Raw genomic sequence first — 22,633 nt, 5'->3', positions numbered from 1 at the left:
CCCTGAAACAGGTTACAACCACCTCACCACCAGACTCTGCTCCACACATCAGCTGAGATTTTTTTCCTTCCAGTGCATTTTAGTCAGCAGGCTACTAAAAAAAAAAAAAAAGAAAAAGAAAAAACCAAAACGCAACCAATCAACCAAACAAAAAACGACCACAAAAACCCCCAAATCCCCCAAAACCATGACAAAAAACCCCAAAAAAACAAAACTGAGGAGGAGGAAACGCAGAGCTTGCAGCCAGTTGGCACCACAAGCCTTGAAGTGAGCTGGGAAGTCACCCACTAAACTTATTTCTCATTTTCCTTTTTTTTTTCCTCTGTGGAAGGGGGAAGGGAATCTGGATTAACAGCCCATCTGACCTACCAGTGGTGTTGGGACATGAATCAAACACAATCAAAGGCCCCAGTGTCAGCATTAGCTTGACCCCTACAACTGCTCGGGCCGGGAGCTCGGCGGGGCCGGTTCTGGCCAGGCCAGGGTGAACCTTGCCCAGGGTTATTGGTGCCAGCCCAGCCCCTGGCTTGGGGCTGCAGCCACCTCAGCCCAGAGGGGTGCAGTGGGGATGGAGCCAGCTCTGCCCCACCATGGCAGGGTGAAAACAGATCCCCCCAGGGCATCCACTCCAAACCATGGAGAAGAGGAAGGGAGGTGTGGGCTCACAGGGTTTTTCAGTCATTTTGGATGGTTTTGTTTCTTTGGTTTTTCTTTTCATGCCTTTTTCCTTTCCAGGACTTTTTTGGTCTGATTTCCCTTGGTTTCCCCTGAGTGGGCAAGGCCCAGCCCCAAGGGAAAAGCCAAATCTCAGTGCCACCCTGGGGACTTGGGACTCACATCCCACCCAATGTCTCCAGACCTGGCCTTGAGCCTCAGCAGGTGCTGAAAAATGCTTTCTTAAAACCCAAATATCCCATGTCATCTTCAGACACAGGATGGCACCTGAGCACACCCTTTAATGCCCTTTTCCATCACAGAAAGGAGGAAAGAGGAGCACATCAATTATTCCTAAATGACGTCTCCAGCAGGAGAGTTGTTTGTCTGTAGGAGCTGATTTTGACTGGGGTATTTCAGGAAAAAGATCTGGTTATTTTCCTTTTCAGTGAACCTTCCCCACACTCAAAAGGGACACAAAAATCAGTGAGGGATCATCAGCAGGGAAAGCTGTTCTACCCTGGCTCTGCAGGAGCAGGCTCCAAGGGGGATGGACATGGTCCTGTCAAAGTTTCAAGCTCACCTTCCACTTAAATGTCATTTTTAATGGAAGTGGTGCAAGCTCCCCTTCTCTCCACCAAGCCCAGCATGTGCTATTTTTATTTCTTGTATGCACGCTCCAACTTAACACTGACTTGTGCTTTTAACCTGTTGTTCCAAACATATAGAAATGAAATCTTCCTATTAAAAAAAAAAAAATAGCTGCCAACACTCTCTCCACAACACTTGGCTCTCCAGCTTTACCAGGTGAGCTGGCATTAAATCCTGTTGCTGTATTTTCTGCAGCTGCTGGGTGAGAGAGGCAGATTTGGGAATGCCCAATGAGAGCTGGGTCTGCTGGATCTGCTGATGCTCCTCCTGGCACGAGAAGGGAGCAGCAAGGCTCCCGTCAAGGCCCAGCTCAGCACGCTCAGAAATCAGCCTGAGAGGGAATTCAGAGTGGGGACGCCCACCCAGAGCAGATCAGGGGCCAGGCAGGACAGTGAAGCTGCAGCTGCTGGAGCAGCCTTGGATATCACTGCTGGACAGGTAGGGATGCTGCAAACACTGGGCTGGCACAGCCCTCCCTCTGCCAAAGCTTTCCTGCCACCAGGTTCCAGTGGAAATTGCATTCCAGAGCTCAGCTGCTGCCCCAGCTCCTGTGAGACCCCTCCTGTGGCCAGAGAGGCTCCTCAGCTCAGCCAGAGCAGAGCCTGAGGTCACCGGGATGGACAGGAAGGACAGGACGGACAGATCTCCCCTTGGACAACCCCACAGCCGCAGGACCAAGACCTCACCCTAAGGCTGATCCAGCCAGGATCATCCTGCCCCAAATTTTCATCCATGGCTTCACTTCAGACCTGAACATATCAGTTCTCTGCGTGTGTCACGACACAGCTGTGAGAAAACATCAAGAAGATTTTGGGTGTGGGATGCAAATTCCCACATTTCAGACACTTTGGGAAGCCCTGGGTGCAAGAGCTGCTGCTCATCCTGGCCTGCAGAGCCCCAGATGGATCAGTGGTGTCTGTGCAGTCCCTAGTGCATGATGTCCTCATTGCACATCTGTCCTCAGGGCCAGCAGCACATCCCACACTTCCAGAGTTCCCCAAATCAGCATCCAGTCATGTGAGCCCTGATTCCCTTCCTAGGAAAGGCAAAAATATTTCAGGGTCTCTGACTGAAAATTCCAACCCCTCTGTGTGATTTTAAGCCCTTTTTTGAACAATTGTGAACCTATCTGTAAAATGACAGAGTAGTCTGATGCCTTTTGTGATGCCATTTGGGTGGGAAAAGTGCTCTGAGATTTCATGGTGAGCTCATCCTCTATGAAAATAAGGAATTTCAGCATCACAAAAAGGACAGGAAGAGAGCAAAACATCCTCTATCCATTCCCTCCCAGCCCCTCTTAATTCTATCCAGAGCACAGAGCTGGCTGCTTCAGCAAGCCTGGAAGCTCTAATTTGGATAAATCTTTCTGGCAAATGCTCTAAAATCCATCTGCTTCCACACACACGGTGGAACTGCAGCCTGGGATAGCTCTGACTGCCACTGCTGCCTGAACTGAGAGCAGAGATTTCCCTTGATTTCCCTTGATTTCCAGAGATTTCCCTTGCAATCAAGGGGTGGGAAAGAGAGAAACAGGCTTGGGACTGCAGGAAACAGGAGCAAATTTGCCTTCAGAACGAGTGCTTCAGGCTGGTTGGTCAGGCTGAAGCGGTGCCTGGGGCTTTTACAAGCCCAGGGCACTTGAGGGGGTTCCAGCAGAGGCACAGAGTGGCTGCTGTGTGCTCAACAGCCACGATGGATCTCCAGCCCTCAGCCAGGTTCTCAGGCCAGGACCTTGAGGAAACCCTTCACAAAGCTTTGTCTCCCTCTCAGAAGCCTGATTTTGGTTCTAAACCATCAATCCAGGGCACCACAGCTGGTGGGGGACTCATGCAAGGAAAAAAAAAAGCAGTTCCGGCAAAGTTAAACCTAATTTTCCAAAAAAACTGGGGTGTTACAGGGGTTCTCCCTCCAGCACCAGCCAGGCCGGGGGGGATGGAGATCCCTCACTCATCCCAGCATCTCTGCAAAGCTCTGCAGCCTTTCCAGTCCTCCTTCCACGGAGGAAAGTCCTCAGCACACATTTGGAGCAGTTTACAGGATGATGATGACAATGTGTTTCTCCTAAATAAAATCCATTTTTAAAGAGTACATATGCAATTACTTTGTGTTTTGGCCTCTATTCAGGAAAGAATTTCCCCTCGGGTCAGATTTGGCAGGGACTGATGGGGTTTTCTTGCTTTTCCTCTGTAGGGTGGGCCATGGTCCACTTCCTAAGATGGTCTGGACATTTTCACCTCACAATTTCCCTGCTACTGCTGGGACCCAGGACACTGGCAATGCCCTTGATCTCTCCTGCATGTTCAAGGTTTTGTGGCTTTTGGTCTTTTGTACTAAGGGTCTTAAATTTGTTATAGGGTGTTGGGAAGTGTTTTATGGCCTGCAGCCTGCGGTGGATGTGCTGGGGACCCCTCTGGATTAAGCAGCTCTTCCATGGTCACCTGGAACCTGTGAGAGTTTGTGCTCCATGAGGCAGGTGGGCTCTTGCCAGGCTCTGCCAGCCCTCCCTGATCCTGCAGGAGCAGGGCTCTGCCACCTGGCTGCCAGGAGTCCCACCCCAGCAGGGTCAGGTGGGACATCTCCCCTCGCTCTCATTTGAGGTGTGACTCCCATAAACCAAGGTGAGAGGGGGGATTGGTACCATAAACAAGGTGGAACTCCTGGGACTGGGAAATTACAGAACCTGGCCTCTGCTCCTGTCTTGCAGGACACTTCTCCTCCTCCAGACCACACTGGTTACTCCAGGCCCACCTGAACTCAGAAGAAAGGGCTTTTATCTGCTTTTGGAACAGAGAATCCTGCATAGCTCGGTCCTAAATCACTAAATTTCAGCCCAGGCAAAGCCAATACTTGTGGATCAGGGAGACATTAGGGGTGAGGCATCGCTCTAAAGCTCTGCCTGATCTGAGCTCTTCTGCTGCTCATGTTCCATTTACATCTCACCAGCAGCAGCAATTTTGTTTAAAGCTCCTTCAGATCCCTACACCCCCCCACCTAGCTCCAAAATCACCTCCAGAAACACAAAATTCCCAGTGGATTTTGGACAGGATTGCTGGTGGGTCTGCCTGGGATCAAAGGCTGAGTGCTCAAGACCTTGGCCATGTCCTGAGCTCCACTGCTCAAACAGGCTCTGCACAGCCAGGAAATCTCTCCAACCTTCCAACCTGGCACCAGAAACACCCCCTGCTACCAGACCCAATGTGCAGCACAGATCCATTTCCCCCTTATCCTCCAAAGAGCAAAACAAACAAGCACACAAATGCCAAAACATTAACTACTCCCCAAATTACTCAGCCTTCTGCTAATTAGTCAAAATTTACAGCAGCTGCACTACTGGAAGTGAGCTCAGCCTTTAGCCCTGGAAATTCCTGGGGAGGATAATTTTCTACAGTTTTTCTGGACTTACAGAAATCTCCAGGAATGTTCCAATATACTAACTAACTTCAGCAGCATTTCTAAGCCTTCTTTATTCTGCTCCTGCTGGGGGAACCGTGGAGCTCACAGGCATGAAATCCTCAACTGCCTTCCCTCTCAAAGGCTCCTGTACACAGCAAATCCAGGCATGTGTGTCCTGAGAACCGCAGAGGAGAGGCTGTGGAGCTCTCTGCCTGCTGTTTACACCTCGTTCATCAGCTCTTCCTGATCTGCACAGATCAGTGCTCAGAGCCTGCCAGGGGTTCCTCACGTTGGGATTTTGTGTGGAACTAGCAAGCAGTGATTTTCTGGGTGCATCCTGAAGGCTGGGGCTCGACAGAACACAATTAAATGTGGGGTTTTTTTGGCAGGATGAGCTCTAGATCTGTTTGTCACTGCTCTGGGTAATACAAGCCTGGATAACACAATAATTCACCAGGCTAAGAGTGCAGCATCCATCAGGGTTTGCCATCACCCACTTGCCTGATGGGTCTCAGGGAGACAACAGGGCTTCTGTAAATAAAATGTAACCAGCCATCTGCCATGGCATTGCCCAGCAGATCAATTGGCCACATTGAATCCCCAGCTATTCTAACAGACTTTCCTCCCTGAGTAATCCTCCCATTTAGAACCCACTTCCTGCTCCAGAATGGGAGACAAGTTCATGAAAAATTCCTGTGTGCTCCAAGAGTGGATCCTGCAGGAACAGCAGGTAGGCAGCCAGGTAGGCAGACAGACAGACAGACATGATGATAAGCCATACATCTGGCATGTGAGGATCATGGCAGTGGAATTACCATTCCCCAGCCAAGTTTCACGCTTTGGGGAGTTGTTTTGACATGCTGTCAATGCTGCACCAGAATAACCTGATTTATTTCCCCTGTTCTCTTTGAAAAGGTCTATTTGGTGCCATTTATTTTGCACTCACTTACTCGCCATCCTATCAGGAGGCGGGAGGTCAGCAGGGTCACTCCTGAGAGAGTATCACGTTCTGTACAGAATAGAGAAAACTCTCCAAGTTAGTGGGAAGGGAAGAATTCATGCTGGGGCCTCCTTTCAGCCTCTGCTCTCCCACAGTGGACTCAGAGACCTCTTCCCTTCCCACATCCTTGCTCTTCCTTTCAGATGGAAAAGCCAGCTCCACTGTCACTGATATCCCACCAGTATCAATCCCTCCTCTGCTTCAGTTTTGCTTCATTTTCACCTCTGCTGATCCTTGGCTGGGAATTCTCAACATGTCCTTCGTGTATCACACAATAAAACCCTTCAGTCTTTTCTGTCTTTGGATCTGAGATGGATGTTGGGTCCCAAGTGGCTGCCAGAGGAACTGGAGGCACAGCAGCAGACAGCAGAGAGATGCATTGCTCATTTCCACAGAGATCAGCATCATTACAACAGCCTGAGGCATTTTTAGGGATAAAATATGTGCTGAGTACCCACACGGGTGTACACACACTTGTAAGCACAGCTCGTGCTGGTGTCCAGTTTGGGTCAGTGGCCACACTGGCTTTGCTCTGATGTCAAATCTCACACCCGTCCAGGCTCTTCCCAGCTGGGCAGGAACCATGGAAGCCAAAAACTGTTGTGGCAACAGATCTGGGGCTGAGACACCTTGAACCCACCCTGAACCCACCCAGAACCCACCCAGCACCGCAGCAAAGTGATCTCTGTGACCACATTGCAGCAGCTCCAAAGGCAGATGACACGAGAGAAACCAGCCCTGAGTTACAGAACCTTTTCCTTCTTCTGGAGCATGACATGGATGGGCCAGGAGTGGGAATAGAGCCTGATGGCTCCATCAGCAGCCATCAGAAGGAGCAGCCCAGGGAAGCAGAGAGCACAGGCAGCAGTCCAAGGAGCTCAGCAGCAGCAGCTCAGAGCAGCTCGGTAGCAAGGCAGGATCTCCCTCCCTCTGGATAAATCCCGTTTTATCGCTGCCTCCCGCACACAACCTGCCTTTTGCACTCTTCCCATCACTCAGGGGGGTTCCCTACACGAGTGCAGTTGAGGCTCTAACAGCACAATTTTCACTGGAGGCTTCAGCTGCCACCTTTGCTTTGTTTAGCTCCTTAGCTGGGGACATCTGAGCCCAGCCCGAGGGGCTGAGCGGGCATTAGCTCAGGAACAACAGAGCTCCGTGCACAGCTGAGAGGCAGCACTTGACACTTGTCTCCTTCCATCCTCACAGCCCTGCACTCGTGCTGCTCCAGCCTGGAGGCCTCCATCCAGTTAATCACCCTCACACTTGATAGCTCCTGCCTGCCCGGCCGCGCTGGGGTTCCCAAACACACGGAGCTGGTCCTCCCCACCCAGCAGTGAGCGGCTCACAAGGCAGTGGAGCACTGCCAGAGTTATGTATGGATGAGATAAGCACCGAGGCAAAGGATAGGCATTTGTGCAAAGGTCTCCTTCCTCTCAGCAAAGGAGAAAAAGTGACCTAATTGGCTCAAAGAACCCCAAAACCCCCCAAAAAACCCAACTCCCCCCCCACCTCAATGAAAATAAACCAACAGTCAAAAATAGAAAGAAAATACTACTAGGAATAGAATTTTCTTTCTGTTTTTAGAAAGACTGGCACCCCAGAAGAAGCAGTCCAAGAACCCAGGATCATGATCTAAAGTAACATAAAAATAGCCCCGGAGTCCAAGGGAAAATAGGGAGATATTTCCAGCCTGCATGCTGCAGAATTCCCTCTGGAAACGCAGACGGGTTTGCTTCATTTCCTCTTCAGCTTTTGCTGAAATATCCAGCAGCACAAAAGCCCCCTCTCTGCACTGAGAACACAACTGTTGAGTGCATAAGCTCTCCCCAGTCACACCAGGCACTTCTCCATTCAGCATCCAGCCTCCTTTGACTCCCATCCCTGCTTCAAGAGGAGGGAAAGCTGAACTGAAGAGCTGAGTTTGACAGTCCTTTATTTGCAAACCTGCTGGTCTTTCAAAGGCATTTCAGCTGGGAAACTTCAGTGAATGAGAGAAGAAACCCCTCAGCAATTCCTGCATGTGTCCAGAGCCAGGACTTCCCCAGAGGAGGAAGGGAGCCCGTGGAGGAGGTTTCTCCTCCTGTTCCCTGCTGACACGGCCTCTTTCCCTGTTCCCACTATTCACCCCGAGCTCTCCCACATCCTTATGGAAATTCCAGCTGCTCTTCCAGTCTCTCCTACCCAGACCTGTCTCAGTTTCCCCTCACTGAGGGCCGCTTGCAAAGCTGCCTAAGGACCATTTCCGAGTACATGTGTTCCTCTTAAATTAATGCAGTGGCTAGAAGCAAACAAACAAAGAAACAAAAAATCAAATAAAGGGAGGGAGGGAAAATGACAGCTGAGCTTACAGATGAGTTTGCAGGACATGAACTGGGAGGCAGGACTGATAACCAGCGCTGTAAAACTTGGTTTTACAGGGGAGGGAGGTGTGGGCAGCCTTCCTCCCCATTTCACAGCCCGAGGAGCAGGAGGGGATGACGGCCACAGTGTGGTAAAACAACCAGGCTGGTTGAGATCCCCAAACCAACCTCTTGAAGATAAGAATTGAATGAATACTTCAGTACCCTGCTAATTACCCCTTTAATGATGGTGTTTCTGTTACCTCGAATGGAGGCTGCGAGGGGATTAGTAAATAACGCTTTCCTTTGTTAATCCCTGTCTACTTTTCGCTGCTCCGACACCCTCCAAAACAAACAGAAACCGCACGAATAAATAAAGGCTTCATTAGCTCCGCGAGGTGTCGGAACTCGAGCGCTGAGAGAACAGCCGCAGGCTTCCCTCTACGGGATCTCTTCCCAGCAGGTCCCGCAGTGACACCAGAAGGGATCGCTGGATGTTTGTCCTTCCTCTGGCAGGGTGACAACAGCTCCCGAGAGATGCGGGATGGATCTCTGCCCTGCCGAGGAGAGCACATCCATCCTGCATCCACCTGAGCTCGGGGAAAGCTGCACGGGCTCACCCTCCTGCTGCGATCTCAGCCTGCTCCATCCACCGCCATCTCCCAGGCTGAGCCCCTGCTGCCCCTGTGAGACCAAGCCCACCTCATCCAGGGCTTTTTTCTCCACTCCCCACTCTGTATCGACATCCCAGCCCTGTTCCTTGCCAGTTTGCTCTTCCCTGGAGCGAGGCAGAGAGGGAAAAGGGAGTTTGAGTGCCCAAACCTCAAGGTCCTTCTGAGAGCTCTCTCCTGCCGCAGAAAGTCCCTTCATCATCCCTGAGATTCACATAAAAGCAGTTGAGGTTAATATTGGAGAAGCCAAACTATAAACTGAGAATTAGGCTTTAGCCTAAATAAATCATCACCTCCGAGGCCGGGTCTGTGGCTGGATGGGGAGGGAGGGGGGGAAGCCCCTCGGACTTCCCGGGACAGGCAGAGAGGGGATGCGGCATTTAGGGGCTGTACACCCAGAGGCCTCATCCACTTCATGGGATCAACCTCCTCGCTGTTCCCCAGGGGGATCAGCGCTGGTTTTAGGGGGTTCCTAGAGGGAGAGCCCCCCCCTTCCCATCCCTGGCACCCCGGGGCCGCTTCCTCTCTCCCTGCGGGAAATGTCCCTCTAATGATTCCCCTGCCCCGCTGCTCTGCAGTTTGTCAGGCTGCCTGACTTCAAGCCATCCTGCATCTGTTTCGCCTAGAGAGCCACGCTCGCCTACATTTTAATAAACCCTATAATTTACACATTTCCCTCGTACCCTGTAATTTCACCACCCCGAGACGCGGCGAAGGGAGAAAGCGCAGAGCTGGGAGCAGCTTGCAGAGAGCACTGCCAGAGAACCGAGAAATAAGTAGAAGGGCTTAAATCTGCAGCAGTAAAATAATCCAGGGGAGGGAGCCAACAATGACTGAAAAATAAACATCTCCCCCTGCGAAAGCCGCGGCCAGCCCCGCTCCTCGCAGCCTGGCGCTGCCAAGAGATCGGCTGCGCTGGGAAACGCGCCTGAGGACTCCAGGAAAAAAATGGATGTGGGTTATATGGACCCCTTTTATAAGGCAACTCTTAGCGGTAACTAAGTTTAAATTTATATGTTCAATAAAGCCTCTTTCGCCCCCACCACCACCACCCCTTTCCAAGTGCCAGAACCACTCAAGGAAGCCGACACACGCTTCCCATTTGAAAATGTGTTATTTGAGCATTTTTATTCTCCGCTTTTGTTCTCGGGGCTGCAGCCCCTCCGAAGGCGAGGGGGGGGGGCATTTCTGCGCCGAGATCAAAGCGGCTCCGTGTATACACACACTCGTGCAAATTATGTATTTGTGATCAAGTAACGCAGCATCAGGAAAAGCCAGGCGGGCATGTGGGAGAGTGAGATATTTACACAGGCCTGGCCAGAGGCAGAGGCATTATTTTAAGTGTTTTTCGCCGGTGCCAAGTCATCTGTTCACATATCCGTGTGTGCGCGTAAAGATGATGGAGAGAGCAGCTCGCCAGAGCCAGGAAATTCAGCATTAACCCCCCCAGTTCCCGAGTGTACCTTGCCAGGACTCCTGACACCCCCCAAATCTGGGTGTCCCGGTTCAGAGTCCCTGTCCCAGCGGGTCACGGTCGCGCAGGACCCAGGAGTGCAGCAGGTCACTCTCCCTTCCCCAGCGCAGCTTTACAGCCCACATAAATGGATATATATATTTCCCCTATAAAGACACGACTTAACCAAAAGATCTCGGGTTCTTCGGCATCAGGGAGAATAAAAATTAAAAGAAAAAAAAAAAAGGAAAAAAGAAAAAAAAAAAAAAAAAAAAGAAAAAAGAGAAAAGAAATCTTCGCTGTGCCGCGCTCCCCAAACGGGAAACGAAACTCTGTCACTCGAATCTCGGGGCTGGAAGGGTGGAAAGCAGAAGGTGAGAAGGGAGCACGGCGGGATCTCACGGGCTCGCCCTGCCTGTGAGGGATGGTTCCCTGCTGTCGGGGTTGTTCCCTCCTGTCTCTGCCAGCTGGACGAGCAGAAAAGCTCCCCCCAGCCCACCCCGGCAGAGCCCATCCCGGGGCAGCCCAGCAAAACCGGCTGGGAAAGAGGAGCCAAATCTGGCAGCGTGTTTACGATGTAAAATTCCGATAAAACTCGCACTGAAATGATTTCGAACTCAAGTCCGGGCGGGAAAGGCTCGAATCGATTGGAAATGTCCTTTCCAGATGGGTGGCTGCCGGAGGAGCCGGCGGGAGGCTGGGTGGGGAAAGCTCCCCCGGGGATGGTGAAGCTGAAATCTCCGCTCTGAGCCAGCGCGAAGCCTGGGAGGCGCAAACACAGCGGAGCAGCTCCAAAATGAGGCGCAAAATCGTGGAGAAACGGGGAGTCCCACCGAGTTGGGGGGGAAGGGAACCCCGATCTGCAGCGTTCCTGCCCGGACAGGGACGCGCAGCCCCGCGGAGCATCCCCGGCCCGGCTTCTCCCCCCGCTCCCCCCTTCTCCTTCCACTCAATCTGCATTATTATTAGCAGTATTTTATCCTAGGAAAAACAAACGTCTCCCTCCCTTCCCACCACACGCCGGGATGGTGGGGGTGAAGGGGTGGCAGGCCCAGATAACAAAGCAGCTGGTGTGGAACGAAGTTGTAAGGAAATAATTGATATGTAATAAGGCTGAGTGAATCTATCCCAAAGAAAATATTGCGTAAGCGGCTATGATTAAACATGCCCGGGCGAAAGGCGCTCTCATAAAGGAGTAATGGAGCTAAGGAAACAAATGATCATTGGGAATGTTAAACACAGAGGGGCATTTCATCACACAAACATAAATCCAGCTTGAAAGAGACTTAACGGGAAAAGAAAAAGAAGAAAGCCCCCTCCCCCCGCCCCGTTACCCTCAGGTTGTGCGACGGACGCTGTTTGAAGATGCTGGAAGTGCGGGAGGGGGAGAGAGGGAGCCCGGAGATCCCGCTGGAGAAGAAGGGCCCGATCCGGCCTCATGGGTTCAGCAGACCCGAGCCTTCATCCCTCAGCCCCTCCGCTGCCCGGAGCTTCCTTTGGGTCACCCCCACCCCCGCTTCCTCCATCCCCCAAATTCCTCATTTCCCCCTCCCCACCACGGGATATCCCTGAGCAGGCAGCGCATCCCCTACCGAATCCCGGCACTTTCCCCTTTTTTATTAAAAAAGCAAGAAACAAAAACAAACAAAACAAAAAAAAAAACAAAAAACAATGTTACCCCAGAGGAACGAGGAAAAAAAATTAAAAATAAACAAAATAAGAAAAAAAAAAAATTGCCAGAGCCACGCTTCCTTTTCCGAGCGCTCTGCCGTGCGGATCAATCCCGTTTGCAAAGCCAAGGAGCGCGGCCGCACGGTGGGAAAGTGGCAGAGTTTATTCAGTTTATTGCAGAGCCAAAGCTTTGGAGCTGGCGGCTGTACAGAGGCAGCTTGGCCGCAGCCCTGGGCGGCAGGCACGGCCAGCCGGCCTCGCAAAACCGGCAGCACCGAAATAATTCCCTGTCCCGACCGCTTTCGGGGGAATTTTGGCTCAGGGGAAAGCAAACCCAGCTCAGCTCCCACCTGGCTGCAGCACCGGCTTGTTATGAAGCATTTAAACCTATTTAAATTATTATTATTGGGTTTTTTTCTCCTTTTCTAAGCCCAGCTGAGGTGGGTGTTCGCGCCCACGCGGGGCTGTTGTTCCCCCACGTTCGAGCTGCTTTTGGGGCTGCAGGAATTTGTTTTCGTTCGAATTAAATGCGGGGAAGGAGAAGGGGCGGGAGATATTTGTATAACAACTTGAAATAATTTACCCGAGAAAAAGGAAATCTGGGCAAGAGTTTATCAGGCAGTTCCCTTTGCCAGCATGTTTAAAATGTATAAGTAATTTTAAAGTGTGTCTTCACTTAATATATTTTCCCCTTTCTCCTTCAGATGACAAGGAAGACCAGTGATTGCAAGATGTCTACAGATAGCGCCCTTTAAGAGTTTCCACATTGTAAGCTTGGGGGGAAAAAATGTGTTTGCGGTTCCTCCGTCCCTGCCGACAACTTTCTTAGTCTGGGTTTACGGCCCCTATTGTTCGGGCTGAAGGGAGGATTTAAATTACACCGCTCCCCCCAGCCAAAAGCGGGAGGGGGGAGAAATTCAGGAGCGTTCTAACGGGAGAGAAAAAGATTTACTCTGAAAATATGGGGAGAAAAAAAAAAAAAAAGAACAAAATCCCCCAAACTGAATCCAAAGTGACTCCCCGTAAATCCGCGTTTAACGGTGAGGCTGGGTTGGTTTTAATGAGATATTTTGGGGGGCATTGGAGAGAATCACTGAACTTTCGGGGTTTTTAAAGGGGGATTAAAGCGGTTTGTAGGGAATATGAGCGAGGCATCCCTGATCTTGGAAAATGAGTGTTACGAGAAGAAGGAGCTGCCTGGCCTCGGGCAAAGCCCGGCTCCCGTTAGGCTCGGGATTAAAAACCAGCGATCGCTGCCAAATTAGAGCCGCTCGTGAGAGAAATTACAAGAGAAAAAAAAACCCCTAAACTCACAACTTTTTCTTTTTACCTCCCCTATGGAAAAAGAGGCGAATTCCCTGCTTTCCGCACAGAAAACATTTCTCTTTCCCTCTCTGCCTAATTTAAATCCCGAATCTCTCTCGCCCTGCACTTGCTGGGACAAACCCGGCGCTGTTTTTGGCCAGGGAGAGCTCCCGGGCGGGACTGAGTGTCTGGAGAGTTTCCACAGGTCCTTCTCCATCTCGGAGATGTTTCATTGCTGATTTCCCCCTCGCCTTTTCACAAGGGGGTGCGGGCAGCGCCCTCCAACCACCCCGAGCTCAAATCAAAGCTTTGAAACAACCTCTAAAGCCAAAGGAGGAACGGGCCAGCTCATTCCTTCGGCTTCCTGGCGAATATTAAGGTTATCGGGGAAATTAGCCGGGGTTTCTGCAGCACGGAGCAGCCTCGCCAAGAGAAGGATGGAGAAAATTGCCCTGGGCTCCAGGAAAATCTATTTATTTTCGGAGCAGGCAGCAGCGGCAGGCAGGAATTTGCTTGGGCACAAGCACCTATAGCGGGATCAGGCTGCAGAAATCAAATTTCGGAGATGCATTTACCCACGGCTTTCCCACAGCAGCAGCCCAAGCCCTGAAATCGAGAGCAAAACGGGGCCCTTGAACTGCCAAATATTTGGTTAATTTGGCTGAGTTTAGGCGCAAACATCATTTAGGATCCTGAATTCATTTTATCCTCACACTGGCGAATATAAGCCGGGAGTTACTCAGGTTTTAGGCTTATTTCAAACCCCGTCCTAAAACCAGCCCCCCCAAATCGGGGTGGCACTTGTTACCCTCGCTTTACAAACTCGATGTTAATGCTCCAGTCCCTGTTTTACTCCAAATCACCCCAGTGCAAACATTTTTTTCCCCCGATGTAACGATTTACCTCACTCCTACCACTGCTTTTCATTTTTGTGAACCTCGGGAGATGAGCGGGGAGGAACCTTGAAGCTCTCGGGCAACGGGAAAATCATCAAACCACATTTTATTCTGATGGATGATAACGATTAAAATGGAAAACAAATAAAACAACAATCCAAAACCAACTCAAAGAATTCGTTCATCCCCGTGTCTCCGAGTTGTTTCTGGGAGCTGGGGATGAATGAACCCCCTGCCCCTGGCACCTTCACAAGATTTAGACACATTTTGTGTCACCCGATGGACACACGGAGCCCTCGGGCCGCGGTTCTGTGGTTTTTATTATTCACGGGGTAGGAGAGAAGCAGAAATAGAGAAGAAATATATAAATATATAAATATATTATATATACAGTATATATAAGTATAGCTATATTTTTATATATATAAACATGTATATATTTATTTGCTATTTCTGTACGTGTATATAGTGTATATATATGTATAGTTATATTTATTTATATATATAAGTATAGTTATTTATATATATAGTAATATATAGTTATATATTTGTTTATATAGTTATATATTTATATTATCTATATTTATTCTGAGCTACTTCTTGGGCACGAGCAGTGGTGGAGATGAGGGCAGATCCCTGGAAGGGTCGGGGACGGGGTTCGGGGGCAGCTCTCTAAACCCACGTGTGTTCCCATGCCGGCTCCCAGAGGGAATGGTGAGGGAACAGGGAAGGAATAGTGAAGAACGGAGTGGGGATAGAGCGGGAATGGAACTGGAATGGTCCAGGAATGGTGAGGGAATGGAGCGGGAATGGAACGGGGATGGAGCGAAGATGGAACGGGAATGGAACAGGGATGGAACGGGGATGGAATGAGGATGGAACGGGAATGGAGCGGGAATGGAGCGGGAATGGAACGGGAATGGAGCGGGAATGGAACGGGAATGGAGCGGGAATGGAGCGGGAATGCTGCGGGAATGGAACGGGAATGGAGCGGGAATGGAGCAGGAATGGAACGGGAATGGAGCGGGAATGGAACGGGAATGGAGCAGGAATGGAGCGGGAATGCTGCGGGAATGGAGCGGGAATGGAGCGGGAATGGAGCGGGAATGCTGCGGGAATGGAGCGGGAATGGAGCGGGAATGGAGCGGGAATGCTGCGGGAATGCTGCGGGAATGCTGCGGGAAAGCCGCCGCCCCTCCGCATCCGGGCTGGCTCTCCCTGCTCGCCCCATCCCCACGGCGAGGAAGAGCCAGCCCCTCTCATTCCGTGCCAAGGTCCTAAATCACAGCGCCAAACAGCGCATTGGAAAATAAAATCAACGTGAAAATAATGAATAAATAATAATTGAAAAAAAAAAAAAAAATCAACCGCCAAAGCTTTGTGCTGTCCCCAATCAGGGGGTGCTGGATCCCACTGATGGCTCAGGGAAGGGGAGGTGGAGAAAGGGGATGGGGTTTTCTTTGATGAATTCCTAAACAACCCCTATTATTAATTTCTTCACCAACCAAGGGCGAATAGGGGCTCCAAATGGCAAGATTTGCTTTTCAAAGAGGAACGTGAAATCAAAACACCTGTTCTACATTAGTCCTCTCTCGCTTCTACCTCCCCTGTAAATGAAATTATTTAAATAATGAAAAAAAATACTATATATATGAGAGAGAATAGGCATATTGTTTTTCTCTCCTGCCATATGGGATCAGAGCTGGCAAACCACTCACTTCAGGTGAATAAATTCAAAATCAAGCACTGAAGAAGCACCATGGGGAGTTCTACCAGAGCATCTTTAGGTATATTCACACCCAAAACTTCACACCCAAACCCACCCCAGAATCTCCCCCCTCTCCTCATCCTCTGCTGGGGACGGCCAGCAAGCCCAGCAGCAGTGATCAAACGCCCCCAGCCCATGCACCCCAATTTCCCTGCACACACGGGTGGGTCCCCAAACAAACCTCGCTGCCCACACGGGTGGGTCGCGCTGTGGGATCTGCCCCACGCGTGTCAGGTCGTGCCCAGGGCCTTGGGGACCCCCATTCCCCATCCCCATCCCCATCCCAGGTGCCATCCCTGGGTACCAGCTCAGCCCAGCTCAGCCCAGCCCAGCCCAGCGGGGTCCCCGGGCGGGCCGGGCCAGGGGGTGCAGCGGAGCCCCTTTACCTTGGCGGGGGGCTCGGCAGAGCTCTCATGGATGCCGAGCAGCCCTGGCAGAGGGCCCGGCTGGCTCCCGGCCCTATTTCCGCTCGGAACTACGCGGGGACACGGCCCGGCCCGATAAGGTATCGCAGAGCCGCGCTCAGCGCCTCGCTGCGAGCTCCGCGGCCCCGGGCTGGGCCAGCGGGGAGATGTCGAGGCATTTCTGGGAATAATCACATCACACAAGTGCTTACATTCCGGCTTCCTTTCTCTTTATCCCTACCACCGAGTTTGAAGTCACACCTTCTACCGGATTGTTTCAGGTCCCGGGGTTGCAGGGGGGTGGCTGGCAGGGAGTGGGGGGGGGTTGCTGGTTGTTAATCTCGAGGGTTCCTCCAGGCCAATAAAAGGAACGTGGTCAGAAATTTCTTCTTTGCCATAGAAACCTCTCTTTCTCCTCCCCACCCTAACCCCTAACCCTTCCTGTTTTTTTTTTGTTTTTGTTTTTTGGGTTTTTTTTTTTGCCTGGACTTCAGGTCCTGCAAGCTGCTCAAGCTGAGCTGCAAAAGTTACAAAAACGACTTTGCCCCATAGAGCCACGGAGGGGTCCTGGTGTACACACAGACATTGTGGGAAATGCACCTGGAAAGGAGAATATATAAAAATATTGTATCCACATCCACTGGGATAGGTTTCCCAAAATGCAGCTTTAAGGCCTTAAACCTGCAGCATCCAGGAGGTTTGATAAATGTGCTGATATGAAAAGAATTGTCAGTAAACAACAGGGGGTGTGCACACAAATATTTCTTCAAACATCTGGTACACACAATTTACATATCCAGGCACTGATCTTAATTAACTCGAGATCTTAAAAGCCTGAACAGTGGGATTTTGACTGGGAGATGGGTAAAAGCAGCTCTGGAAATTCACATTTTCCAGCAGAAAATCCACCAGAACCTCTTTCACTGGGCATTTTGCTCTGTTCCCCCTCTGCTCCCTGTCCAGATTGCTGTGGCTTTGTGCCACCACCTGCTGAGCTCTGAGCTCCCCTCATGGTCCCTTCATTGGGGTCTACTTGGGATTCCTAAAAATCAACCTGATCCCATCTGCTGATGTCTCCTAGCAGGCACTCAGCTTGTGCAGCAAGCAGCAGCAGAAGACACTGAATGGTTTCTATATTTTCTTTTTTTTCCACACCCCCTTAAGAATTCTGGGCTTCAGTGCTTTACAATAAGGGTGATTTGGGGACTGCTCTTGAAGCATCCAGCACTGACACACTTTGAGAAGGAAAACTCAAGCAGATGGAGACAAGTGATTTCTGCCTGAGGGGCACTGTCAGAGGGCAAACCTTTGGCAGTGCCCTTGATCCCCTTGTCACCCCTCCCATCCTTCATTTAGGTCACTTTTTTCATGCTGCAACCACCCTGGGACTGCCTCTTCTTTGTGCAGCTCTTGCACCAAACCAGACCCCCCCTCAGAGAGAAACTCTGCTGTTTTCCAATAAATAACCAGAGCATGTGTGCACCATGCCTATGGCCACAGAAACCTGGCCTTTGGCTGGGATTTCTGGTTGTCACCTCGTGCCAGCAATAATAACAATAATAATAACAATAATAAGAACATTGCTTTGTGGATTCAGACCTGCCAGAAAGGCACCAAGCCAAGTGTTACACTTGTGGGAGGTATCTTGCAGAGTACTCCAAGGATCTTTTGTTAGGTCTGGCCTTATTTAATATTTTCATTAATGACCCAGTAAATGGATTACACAGCCCATTAATAAAATTGGCAGATGCTACCCAGTTAAGGGAGCTCATGAAAGGCAAGAGAAGATTAAAAAGGGAAGGGAAAATGACAGAGAAAAGCAGGAAGTAAGGACAGAGAAAGAGCCCAAAATTATTTGTGATGATGAAATTCAGGGAAAGGTGGCTGGAGGATCATTCAAACCCCAGAATCTTTAACTGTGGCTTTATCCACAACCCAGTAAAAATGAATTATTAGTCCCAGAGAGAGATGGGGCAGAAGGTGAGGCTGGAGTTTGCAGGGAGGGGTGGCAGGAGGGCAGGGACCACAGCAGGAGCGCTGCTCACACACAGAGTGGGACAGGGGACTGCACCCTCCTGCTGGGCACGGCCAAAAACACCCAGAGGGACTCTGGAACACAACCAAGAGAGCTGCTGTGCTGAAAAGGGTAGGAGAAACCCTTAATTTTGAGGGTAGGGTTCAACAGCAAGGCAGGGAAGCCCCCAGATGTTTTGGGGTTCCCTGTGCTTCTGGCAGGTGTCATCAAATCAGTCTGGATCAGTTTGAGTTTGGGAGAGTGGTGCAGGAGACACCAGATCTTGGTAAATAAGATAAATCTGACAAACCTGGAGCTTGGCTGCCCACTTTTCTCTCTCAGCTCTTCCAGGAGCATCTTGTGGAGCTCTGAAAAAACATAACATAACCATGAGGAGTCTGTGAGGGGCTGCAGCAGGAGGAAAAGCATCTCATCAGAAATCTGGGACCCCACAGCTGAATCCTTCTCCACAGCAGTGGCAGCTGCTGGGGACCTGCTGGGTGAACAAGAACCTGGCCCAGGAAAGAGGACAAGACACAACAGAATGTGGGTAAATTAAACAAAAAGCAGGAAAATCCTCCCCAGGAATTCTGCTGGCCTGAGAAGGGTGGAAGGTGCTGCAATTCTCTGCTGCCCAGGGACTTAAAATGATGAAAAAAATCCCCCAATTGATCAGGTGTAAAGTGAAAATAGGGCAAAAAGAGGATGGAGAATGGGTGTTTCTACCTCCCTCGTGCCCCATAGGAATTTCAGGAGGTGCACAAGAGCAGTGTGGCCTTCCCAGTGGTTACACAGAGCAGCTCAGACCCTGAACAAACACAGAGGCTTTGGGAGCCCCTCTGCCAGAACAGGTCTGTGGGTTTAAACTGAGCCAGGGACATGACCACAAAGCACCAGATGTTCTATGATGGAAATCAGAGTGCATCCAATGGCACCAGGAAAATTCTTACAGCACAGGCTGGGCTGAGGGTTTGATGCATTAAATACTCCAAAGCTGTGGGTTTGAGTTTGTCCTTCTTAGCAGTTTTACACAGATGAAATTCTCATGCCTCAAGCTTTTGCAGGTTATTGGGCAGAATTTTGGAGGATGTTATCCCAAGGATTGTAGCTTGACCTGAATTGTCACCTTTTTTCCTAAATAATTATGATACCACTACTTCCAAAGGGAAAGAAGGAATTAAAAGCCCAACACTGGGCTGAGTTTACCACTGCTTTACACCTGTTTGACATCACAATCCTACCTGCTCCAAAGAATCAAACCTCTATTCTACTCTTGCCTGTTTCATTTAGACACAGATCCCTAAAATCCTGAGTATTTCAGCATTTCCTCTTTTCTTTCAGCACTTGCTGTTCACCTATTTGATTTTTTCACTTTCCACTGGGTCACCACTACAAAAATCTTGGCCAAACTATGTGAAGCCATGAATATGATTATGGCCTGCTAATGTAAACAGGCAGGAAGGGGTAAAATAGGTTGGTTTTGTGTGTGTGTGTGTGTGTGTGTGAGAGAGAGAAAGAGAGAGAGAGGGAGAAGGATCCAGATCCAGTTTATAAACATCCATCTCCAGTAATGAGTCCTCTAGGAAGAAATGAAAAATAGCCCAGGCCTGGTAAAGTCAATTAAGTTGCTTTTAAATAAGAGGTTACCCAGAGAGGCCAAGAGTTAACATGTAAAGGCTTATTGCCAGTGCTGTAAAAAATAAAAGGAGGCTTGAATATTTGAAGACATTTGGTTGCTATTATAAACAAGTGGATCTAATAGTGTGGGTACATTCATAGACTAACTGTAGAAGTTGGGCATCTTACAAGGACACATTGAAAGGAAAAAAACTCCAAGGTTCCCTGGCTAAATAATTCCAAATGGGTCATTATAAAACCACTGATACAACACGTGTGGTTGGGACCCAGGGCATTTATAAGGAAAGCTTTTCAAACCCCCCAATAATGAGCAGCTAACAACAAGAGCACAGCCAAAGGTGTGTGTAATCTGCAGGGAACACATGGCAAAGCTTTACCCTGCAAATTCTTCTAATGGCCTGGAGAGCAGATGGCCCTGACACCACCTCCAGCCCTTTGCAAAACTCAACTGAGTTTATCCCAGTGCTGGGATTTGGAATTGGAAACGTGAGCACAGTGGCAGCACCTTCCAGGGAGGGAAGGGTCTACTCAAAGAGATGAGAAAAGAAGTTAAAGACAAAGGAGAACAAAGATGCTCCTCTTTTCTGCTCCAAAGCTCAGATTTTTCTCCTTGGGCTAAATCCCCATTTTTGGGGGGTTTCAAGGAGATTGCAGTGGGCTGCTAACACAATCTGGACCAGAGCTGTAATTCTGCAAAGACAAATAACCTGGGGTTGGCACCCACACAGCAAAGTCACCTTCTCACAGAGGCCAGTGCTGACCCACTGGCCCATTATAAAGATTAATGTTTTGGGGATTTTTTTTGTTAATGAGCAATTCTGATATTGTGATGAGAAATTTCATCTCTGTTTGGATTTTAAGAAATGCATTTTTAACTTTTAAAAGGTGCATATGATAAAATCTGTGTATATATGGAGAGGAGCTCCCCAGGATATCCCAAGCTGCCAACCCCTGCCTTTGGGAGCAGCAGAAATGCTGCTCTCTGCTCCAAATCCTGCAGGAACCTTCCCAGGGCATCCCATGGTGTGTGACATTCACCCACTCCCATGGAGCTGCTTTTCCAAAGGAAAACCCCCTGATTTGAGTGACAGACTTGACAAAGCCACAGCATCCCTCCCTAAAGGCAGATTCAAGAGATGGAGCAGAGGTTTTGACCACCACAGACCCTTCCTGTCCCAGCTTAGAGCTGGCCCTGATCCCAACCATTCCTCTCCTCTCAGCACACATTTAAATATCTCACACCCCTTTTCAGATCCCACAATTACAGAGAGGAGATGTAAAAGGGAGGTCCAAGCAGACATGATTTATGTCTCCCACATTTGATGATCCTAAAGAGGCAGAATGACCCTCAGTGAGGACGTTTTTAGGAGCGTTGATATAAATTTGAGTTAAATATTAAGCTGCTCCTGACTATCCCACAGCAGCAGGATGTCTGTGCCCCTGCCAGAGCCAGAGGTGAGGCTCACATGGGAATTCCCAGGAGCCACAGCATCCCCACACAGGCCAGGATCAGAATTCCTCATTCTGGAAGGAAATTTTGAACAATCTATCCCTCAGCATGGATCCCTGAGCTGCTGCTCTGGCTCTGGTGATGCCTCAGGTTTGAGCTTTTCTATGTTTCACATTCTGTGCTGCTTTAGTGTGTAGGTCTGAGCTTCATATCAGGGGATGGTGAACTCTCTGCACAGAGCAGGGAGACAAAACAATTCCTTCTCTATCTAGAGACCAAGGACAAATGATCCAAATCTCAGGCCCAAGAGCATAAACAATGGCAGAATGAAGAGAGAAAAACAAGAAGGATGGGACTTCATAACCTAAAGCTGTAACTGGACAATTAACTCCAATATGCAAATGGACCAGAACTTATAAAAGTGAGACCCTGTGACCAATTGTCCATTTTTGTGACCATTTTGGTTCATCCTGGGTGCAGCCCTGGCTGGGCTCTTGTGCTGCCCAAGGTGGATCCATTGAGCCTTTTAATAAATCCCTACTTTATTCTTTAAAGGATATTTACTTTATCCTCTCTGCCCAGCCTCTGTTCCAGGCTAGCCTTCCCAAGGCATCCCTGGAGCTGATTTCCTGCAGGCTCAGCGAGCAGCAGGACAGGGGATCAGGGGTGCCCTGCCCTTCCCCAGCCTCCCTGGCTCCCTCTCAGCTGCAGGGGATGGGAGAGCAGCAGGGACAGGCTCAGGGCAATGAACATCACCCGGGGGAGGTGGGGACAGAGTTCAGCAGCATTTCCTGCACCAGAGCCTCGATGGGGACAATTAACTCAGCACCTCGATGAGGAAGGTCCTGAGCCCCCCTGGCCCTCAGGGGGAGGGGGATTCCAGCAGGAATCATTGCTCCATCGTGAGGACAGGTCACAGGGTCTCTCACTTTTATAACTTCTGCTCCTTTTGCATATTGGAGCTAATTGTGCAATTGCAGCTTTAGGTTATGCAGTCCCATCCTTCTTGTTTTTCTCTCTTCAGTCCATGTTATTTTTGCTCTTGGGCCTGAAATTTGGATCATTTGTCTTTGGTCCCCAGCTAGAGAAGGAATTGTTTGCTACTAGCTACTAGTAGTAGCTACCTACTATTACTATATATAAATCTAGCTACTCTATACCATCCCCTGATATGAAGCTCAGAATTACACACTAAAGCAGCACAGAATCTGAAAAATACAAAAGCTCAAACCTGAGGCATCACCAGAGCCAGAGCAGCAGCTCAGGGATCCATGCTGAGGGATAGATTGTTCAAAATTTCATTCCAGAATGAGGAATCCTGATGCT

This window comes from Molothrus ater, chromosome 18 (assembly GCF_012460135.2).
Source record: "Molothrus ater isolate BHLD 08-10-18 breed brown headed cowbird chromosome 18, BPBGC_Mater_1.1, whole genome shotgun sequence".
NCBI classification, from domain to species: domain Eukaryota; kingdom Metazoa; phylum Chordata; class Aves; order Passeriformes; family Icteridae; genus Molothrus; species Molothrus ater.
This window is presented reverse-complemented; position numbering follows the sequence as displayed.